Here is an 8,707-nt window from a genome sequence, read left to right as displayed (position 1 = left end):
TGAGTCCACAGTTAAAAGGGATTATTGAAGGTCTTAGGGGACTAGGTTAAGTCCTGGGAGAATACATCCTCATCCTTCTCCTGCCTGCTACAGTCACCACAAACACTTGCTCCCTTCAAGCTGCTACTCACTATATTGTGATAAAGCCAGGTGGTCCTCGCCAAAGCTGAGCACACAGTTGTTCCCAAGATGCTAAGTTCCTGAGAATGAACACTCTACACTTTATCAGAGTTAGGTAATGTGGTAATGTGGTATACAGTATGTTGATAGACAGTCCCAAGAAAAGCCTATGATCACATGCCTATAGGGGTTCATAAACTAATATGTTTCCCAGGTTTGGTTTGGACCCTTTCAATGATCAGAAAAATTGTACCTATACCTTACATTTTTCTGAGCTATTACTGTAACTCTCACAGACAGAATTGCTCATTTATGATACAGCTTATTATTAATGTAATTACTTTGTGTATGAAGCAGTTTTTGACTACATGCCGGACTAATCTATGAACATTTTCTGAACAGTCAATGTGTGCATATGCCAGGTTTGTTTCACCTACTTTTTTCCTCTTGATGTTTTGATGTCTGTCTGTCTGTCTGTCTGTCTGTCTGTCTCTCTCTCTCTCTGTTTCTGTCTCTGTCTCTCTCTCTCTCTGTCTCTCTCTCTCTCTCTCTCTTTCTAATCAACTTAACTCATTGCAAGGATGGGGATAAGTAAATTTTTTTGGAGTTATAGCTTACTTATTTAATTGCTACAATTCTCTTTTGATAATTATGTACTTTATGAAAGACCCACCCCATGAGTCTTAACTCAGAGCTGCAACAGGCTTGAACGAGCCCAGCCACGCCCAGATATCTAGGGCCGAGTCACCATTAAAACTAACAGACCATAAAAGGAAAGGAATACAGAACAGACTAGGAGTGCCGGATCTGGCAGGAAGGGATAAGCCCCTAGCCCCCGACATTCAGGACGTCCCAGCCCACACGTACTCTTTTACCATGTTACAACCTCATTTGAATATGATGCAAACCTGCCAATGTGTGTAGCTATACCTTATTACCTCATCATGTGAAATAACCAGTCATATGTGAACATGTCTATATGCCTCGTTTAAATCCACCGATCCCCGTAACTATGCATCTGCTTCTGTATGCCCGCTTCTGCTTCCCCAAACCCTATAAAAGCCCCATGCTGGAGCTGCTGGGTGCGCAAGTCCTCCGAAGAGACTGTGTGCCCGCAGGTACCTGTGTTTTCCAATAAACCCTCTTGCTGATTGCATCCGAGTGGCCTCGGCTCGGTCATTGGGCGCTTGGGGTCTCCTCCTGAGGGAAAGGTCCTCTCCGGAGGTCTTTCACTTTATATGTTCAAAGCCCCACATTTAAGCTTTTTCTTCTAACTATTATCACAGGATAACTTGAAGTTATCAGTTACTGAAAGACCCCCAGAGAGGACCTTTCCCTCAGGAGGAGTCCCAAGCGCCCAATGACCGAGCCGAGTCCACTCGGATGCAATCAGCAAGAGGGTTTATTGGAAAACACAGGTACCTGCGGGCACACAGTCTCTTCGGAGGACTTGCGCACCCAGCAGCTCCAGCATGGGGCTTTTATAGGGATTGGGGAAGCAGAAGCGGGCGTACAGAAGCAGATGCATAGTTACGGGGATTGGTGGATTCAAACGAGGCACATAGACATGTTCACATATGATTGGCTATTTCACATGATGAGGTAATAAGGTATAGCTACACACATTGGCAGGTTTGGGGCGTCCTGGATGTCGGGGGCTGGGGGCTTATCTCTTCCTGCCAGGTGGCCTGTGAGTGGTACTCCTGGTCTGTTCTGCATTCCTTTCCTTTTATGGTCTGTTAGTTTTCACGGTGACTCGGCCCTAGGTATCTGGGCGTGCCTGGGCTCGTTCAAGCCTGTTGCAACTCTGAGTTAAGACTCATGGGGTGGGTCTTTCATTTTCCCCCATTTTCTTTTAGACTTGAGTAAAATCCTTTACTCAAATCGAATTCTAAGGAATCTCTTCCTGTTGTCTTACCCTCTGGTATTGTTGGGTGAGAACAAGCGTCTGAATGACTGAGAGTCTGTTCTTTATGAACTGCATCAATCTGTTTAGAATGCAGGGGCCAAAGAGGAAGATTAGGAGGAGGATGATTAAGGGTCCCATCAAGGTGGACACCAGGGTAGCAAACCAAGGGGATCAGTTAAACCACCCCTCGAACCAGCCTTGTTGGGAATCAAACAGCTTCTGTCTCTGGGCCAAGCGTTCTCGGAGCTTAGCCATGTTATCTCTCACTAATCCTGTATGGTCTGCATAGAAACAACATTCTTTCAGTGTAGCACACAGGTTCCTTCTTTAAGGAATATCAGGTCTAATCTTCTCCTATTCTGAAGGACTACCTCTGAGAGGGAGGTTAGGTATTCTTGGAGGTCAGCTAAAAAGTCTTTCACTCTTTTTATATCTGAGTCAATGGCAGTTCTGAATTCTCTATAAACCTTGCATTGCAGGGCAATGGCAGATGTCCTTGTGCTGCCCTTGCAGCACCTAGATAGCCTTAAGTAATTCTCAACTCTTTTTTTTTTTTTTTCTTACTAAGTCTTTAGCATCAGGATTCCAATCTGGACACTATCTAAACCTGCACACCAAGGTCATGACTAGCTTTTAGAACTTCTAAACTTGTACAGATTGTGATCCCTGAGGCACAGTCCCAAGAAGTGTTAGGAGTACTAACATATGCAATGTTACATCATTTGTAATAGAAATCAAGCCTATCCCCACACCTATCTTGATAAAACCCGGGGCAAACATGAAATTAAGTCTAGGGAGCTTTTTGAAGATCTGATTTTCCCTCTAGGTCCCAGCTCTCAGCCCCAACAGCTAGTACACGGCTGGTGAGGGCTGAGAGTTGATGGCTGTCAGGGTGGTCAGCAGCACCAGGTACGGTCCTTTCCAGTGAGTATCTGGGTTCGGTGCCATCGTATGTAGCCGAGTCTCCGACCTGGAACTGGTGAGATGTCTCAGGGGTCCCCAGGGCATAGGCTGCTGCCAGCTCTGAGCAGATTTCTTTCTGTATCACCTGTAGGTCTTTTAGCCTGGCACACAAATCATTATTACTATGGCACTATGACATGTTGGTTCAGTAACATCATCTAATACAGTCAGTGGGGCTGAGGCCCCATATAAGATCTCAAAGGGGGTAAGGCTGAATCTGGAAGGGGTATTTCTTGCTCTGAAGAGAGCAAGAGGGAAGGAGTGTCACCCAGTCTGTGCCAGTCTCCATGGTTAATTTGGTCAGGGTCTCTTTTAGAGTTCTATTTATTTACCCTACCTGTCCTGAACTTTGAGGTCTGTAAATACAATGTAATTTCCAATCGACCTCTAAATACTTGGCCACACCCTGGCTTACCTTGGCAACGAAAGTAGGGCCGTTGTCTGACCAGATTACCTTGGGCATTCCAAGAGGAAGATTTCTTCCAGTATCTTCTTGATGATTGCAGAGGCCGTCTCTCGTTTGGTGAGGAAAGCTTCTATCTATTCCTGAAAAAGTATCTACAAGCACTAGGAGATACTTGTGATTATATTTTTCTGGTTTTATCTCAGTGAAGTTCACTTCGACTTTTCACCAAACTCTCTAGGTCTCTTTGCCCTGTTTGCTTGCTAAGCATTCACTTATTGACATACCTTATACTTTCTACTGCCTCTCTGGCTAAAATCTTAAAGTCTATTACATACACTTAACTACTTGGACAAACTTTTTATCTCCTAAATGAGTCCATTTCTGTATTTGGCAAAGTGAGTCTTTTCTTTGTTCTCTGGGGAGTATAGCTTTCCCCTCAAGTGTGCCATTGTCCTTTATCTTTTAAGCAATTTGGGCCTTTTTTAAGTGAGGCCATCCCTTAGTCCGATCCTAGTTCTCAGTGGCTGTCTCTTGCAGGCCTGCAACCAGGATAGGCTCCTGCATAGCCATTTCCCGAGCCACTTTATCTGCTTCGTTATTGCCCCATGTCACTGAATCTCTTCCCTCCTGATATCCTGAGCAATGAATAGTACTCACAGTTGTTGGCTTCATCAGGGCATCCAAGAGATGGCAAAGGCATCTGCGGCACTGATGTACTGGGTGGGTAGAGGTTCAGCCATCCCAGATGACATTGTGTTGCCCACCATGGCAGCACCCACTTATCTCTGACCTTCATGAAGAGAACTGTTCCCGTCTGTGGACAAGGTAGCCTCGGCTTTCAGCAGGGGTCAATCAGCCAGTCGCAGAGGTCTTTCCTCCACCCATGGGCTTCTGCCAGTGCTTGACACTCGTGCTGTGGTGACTCCAGGTCTGGATTGAGCAGCAAGGTGACCAGATTGTCCCCAACCGGTGGAGAACCTAGTCCATGGCAGCTGACCAGTGGTCCCATCTTTTGGGACACTCTATTCAAAGGCAAAACATCAGCCACTCTATCACAGTTTAAGTCCTGGATTGGGTGATAATTGTTAGTGCCCGGCTGGCAGGAGTGATGTGTTCCAAGTAGAACAGCGCTAAGCCATTCATCTCCCAGCATCAGGTACTGGTGCACTGAGACAGGTCTTAAGCTCCCCATACACAGTCTGTAGATATGCATACACATGGCCTCACCCAGCCATTTCAGCCCACGCAAGCCATTTTGGGGAGCAATTTTCTCATGAGCAAGGGATGGGGGCAGTCAGGGATGACTATGAACTAGTGGGTTACCCGGCCCACGCCAAGGTCCACTGTTCTTCGGGCAGTCCATAAGTATTGTTTGTTGCCAGTAGGCCCCTGTACCCAAGGTCTTTGGATACTGGCCCACTGGAGCATAGGAGCACAGAGCATTGGGTCCCTGTATCCATAAAACAACTGGGCGGGCTTCCCTTCTATCTCTGTGCATAGCCAGCACCAAGAGGCTCTCCAGTGTCCCCTCTTGTTCTTTCTGGGGCAGTCCCTGACCCAGTGTCTTTTTTTTTCCTTTGCATTAGGCACACTGATCTTTAGCCAGGAATTCTCTTCTGTTGCCAGGTACTATCTTCCTAAGTTCCCTAACTACTGTGGCCAGTATATGTTCCTCTCTTGTCTTTTATCTCTCTTTAGCTCTCTAATTTCCTCTTCTTTTTGTCTCTTTTCTTCCCTAGCTTCCTGCTCTTTTTATCCTCTTTCTTCCTTCCTTTCTTTCTTTCTTTCTTTTTTTTTTCAGTCTCTCTGCATCTTCTTCTACAGCTATTAGGTGCTGTCCACTTTTCTGCACAGACCCTGAACCACGCATCAACTTATTTTCTCTGCAACTTACAATAACTCTCTCAGTGACTTAGCTTTACCCTTCAAGTTTCTGTAACTTTCTCTTCATATCCTTTCCTTATCTTAGCCAGATTGGTGGGGCATTTTCCAGCCCCTAGGAGACCCACCCTCAGAGCCTGGGGGCAGACCTGGAGCACTCCCTACCTTCAGGGGCATTGAAGTCAACAGTCAGGAGCCTTCCATCCATGTCTGGAACATTCTTTCTGGCCTCTAGCAGGATTCTGTCTTTCCTCAGTGGTAAAGAAGATCTGTAACAGTTACTAACAAGCATCTCACGTGGGATGGTGAGAAAACAAGAGGAGAGAGGTCCACTGAAGAGGACAAATAGCATTTAGTCACACAGCTAAACCAGGAGGCCTTTTTTTGGACAAAAAGGCCACTGTAAATATAAGCACAAGCTTTGTCTATGAAACAGAAAGGCGAGCAGAGAGGCAGCCTAGCTGTTACCGGCTGTCTCTCTGGGCTTAGATTTTCCCTTAAGGAGTACCTACCTCCCTTCAGTGTCAGCTTGGTGGCTTTGCCTCTCAAGAGAACCAGCCTCCAAATGACACTAGGCTTCTAGTAACAACTAATAACAAAAGGATGGAGAGATGGTTAGAACCTGGTTGCTAGATGCCAGGTGGCTGAAAAAAGAATCGTAACCAGTTCACCTGGGGCTATCAGGACCTCAGTAGCAGCCCTTTACCAAACCGTCTCACTGGGTTTAAAAGCCCATGGAAAAGAAAACATTAATCCTGACTGGCAAAACAAAGTTCTTCACAGTTGTAGATTCTTTGAAACTATTTTAGGGGCTCTTTCTGTCCCCCAACCTGGGGCATTTTAACCATAGGGGCAGGAACTGGCTGCTGTGGGGATAGGACCAAAGGCACTCTCCATGTTAATGATGATCAGTGAGAAAAGTAATTTAATGTTGGAGACTGACTCCTCCCTTGGAATAAGGACAGCAGATAAGGCAGGCTTCCTTAAAGAACTTCTCTAAATGAGCGCTCTCCTACTGTGAGCAAATGTCAGAAATTCCTTTCCTGTTCTTGTTTTCCTTATAGCCCCACTTAGCTCTCAGCCTTTTTAGATCATTCTTCCTGTAGCATTTCTAACACAGCCTGTCCTTTTTTTATAGCCTGTTAACAGCATTTCTGATCTTTTAGGCAGCTATGCACTAAGTGCCATACCGGCTGAAACTCCACCTTTAAGATTCCTTACTCCCAAGGAAAATTTAAATCTTTCCCAGTTCATCACAGCTGGCTGCGAGCATAAGCACAGATAAAACACTATATGTTTTTGTTTTGTTTTTCTTTCCTTTTTTTCAGAGCTGGGGACCGAACCCAGGGCCTTGCGCTTGCTAGGCAAGAGCTCTACCACTGAGCTAAATCCCCAACCCCCAAAACACTATGTTTTAAAAATTAACTTTGGCTATCAACCAACACACTGCCACTAGAGCGGGGTCTACAAAATTAAGTTTCTTACTCACTAAGCGTTAAGGGGACCAAGTAAAACTCTTCGACGAACAAAGCAAACAGTTTCATGATTTCAAACACAGTCATCGGTCCAAGATTTTAAACACAGTCGTCAGTCCAAATTCAAACACGAAACAAAAGTCAAAAAGACACTAACAGACACAACACGTCCAGAAAACCACAGTCAGGTCACAAAGAAGACAAACAATTCCAACAGTCAAACAAGTAACAAGCAGACGCGCCACGAGGCTTTGGTACCAAACTGAAACCAAGAATTCAGACGGAGTCAGTGAGGGTCTTGGATCCTCTACTCCAATAAAATTCAGACGGAGTCATCAAGGGTGCGGATCCCTCCGAAAATGGACGGAGATGCCACGGATCCGGATCTCCCTCTCCTCCAACCACCCTTGGAACGTCTTCCAGGGCTGCGGGGGAGAAGTCCGAGCTCGTCAGCTCCTTCTCTGGCCCGCCCAGATAGTCCCCAGATCTGAGCCTATTGATCGATCGTTCACAGGACAAGACACAACAGACAAGACAAACGCCGGCCGGCTTACCTCCCGGTGGGTGGTCGGTGATCTCTGGGCGGAGGGTCTCCAAACCCCGGGCGAGCCCCCATAATGAAAGACCCCCAGAGAGGACCTTTCCCTCAGGAGGAGTCCCAAGCGCCCAATGACCGAGCCGAGTCCACTCGGATGCAATCAGCAAGAGGGTTTATTGGAAAACACAGGTACCTGCGGGCACACAGTCTCTTCGGAGGACTTGCGCACCCAGCAGCTCCAGCATGGGGCTTTTATAGGGATTGGGGAAGCAGAAGCGGGCGTACAGAAGCAGATGCATAGTTACGGGGATTGGTGGATTCAAACGAGGCACATAGACATGTTCACATATGATTGGCTATTTCACATGATGAGGTAATAAGGTATAGCTACACACATTGGCAGGTTTGGGGCGTCCTGGATGTCGGGGGCTGGGGGCTTATCTCTTCCTGCCAGGTGGCCTGTGAGTGGTACTCCTGGTCTGTTCTGCATTCCTTTCCTTTTATGGTCTGTTAGTTTTCACGGTGACTCGGCCCTAGGTATCTGGGCGTGCCTGGGCTCGTTCAAGCCTGTTGCAACTCTGAGTTAAGACTCATGGGGTGGGTCTTTTATTACCAGTTGTATAAAGCATAATTATGACTGAAAAACCTAAGGCTATCTAGCATTCGATATATAACCAGCAGCTAATCAATAAAATGTTTTTTCTCATTACCTGTGAGTTCTCCTTTTTATTAACAAGAATAAGTCTGGCATCTAAATCACAGTGACATAGAACTTTGGCTGATTTCTATTACAGGAAGCATCCACTAAAATCAGGCCTGGGGCATTTTAATAAAGCAGAGCTCAGGATGGCAATGAATGGGTGAGCTAGGGCTGCTGAGTTCTTCAAGAAAGAGTGGCTATTTTGTTACTGCTACTTACTTATACTTCATTGTTTTATATACAGGGAAACTATTCTCACCATGGGAAGTACACATGGTATCATTGCTTCTTCTTTGTTGCTTCAATAGAAGAAAGGGTTAGATTCAAATTCATACATTAGACTTGCAATTCCTTGAAAAAGCACCATTTCTGAAATTTTTTAAAAGTAATTTGTAACAAGTGCCAAAATAGTGTCAATATCCATATTTTGGGTTATAATCAACCAGTGAATAGCCTTTTAAGTCATGTAGCAAACCATTCAAATGGGATCCAGGGCCTGTGAGATGGCTCATTGGGAAAAGGAACATGCTGTGACAAGTCTCAGACATTGAATTGGATAGCTGAGACCTACCCAGTAGAGAAAGAGATACAACCATGCTGACCTATGACTTCCACATATGCACTGGTAGCATGCATCCTTCTCATGATAAATAAATAAATAAATAAATAAATAAATAAATAAATAAATACTTAAAATCTCATTTAGTAATAATGT

General features: G+C 45.4%; 1 long non-coding RNA gene across 1 annotated transcript; it reads right to left on the bottom strand.

Moving 5' to 3' along the window:
* Window positions 1-1,508: 1,508 nt before the first annotated feature.
* Window positions 1,509-7,893, bottom strand: LOC134480319 (uncharacterized). The gene is made up of 2 exons (XR_010054683.1): window positions 7,309-7,893; window positions 1,509-5,560 (listed from the first exon to the last, which is right to left on the bottom strand). It is a non-coding gene; the product is annotated as an uncharacterized LOC134480319 (long non-coding RNA).
* Between the last annotated feature and the right edge of the window lie 814 nt (window positions 7,894-8,707).

This window comes from Rattus norvegicus, chromosome 9, assembly GCF_036323735.1.
Source record: "Rattus norvegicus strain BN/NHsdMcwi chromosome 9, GRCr8, whole genome shotgun sequence".
Classification (NCBI taxonomy): Eukaryota; Metazoa; Chordata; class Mammalia; order Rodentia; family Muridae; genus Rattus; species Rattus norvegicus.
This window is presented reverse-complemented; position numbering and strand designations above follow the sequence as displayed.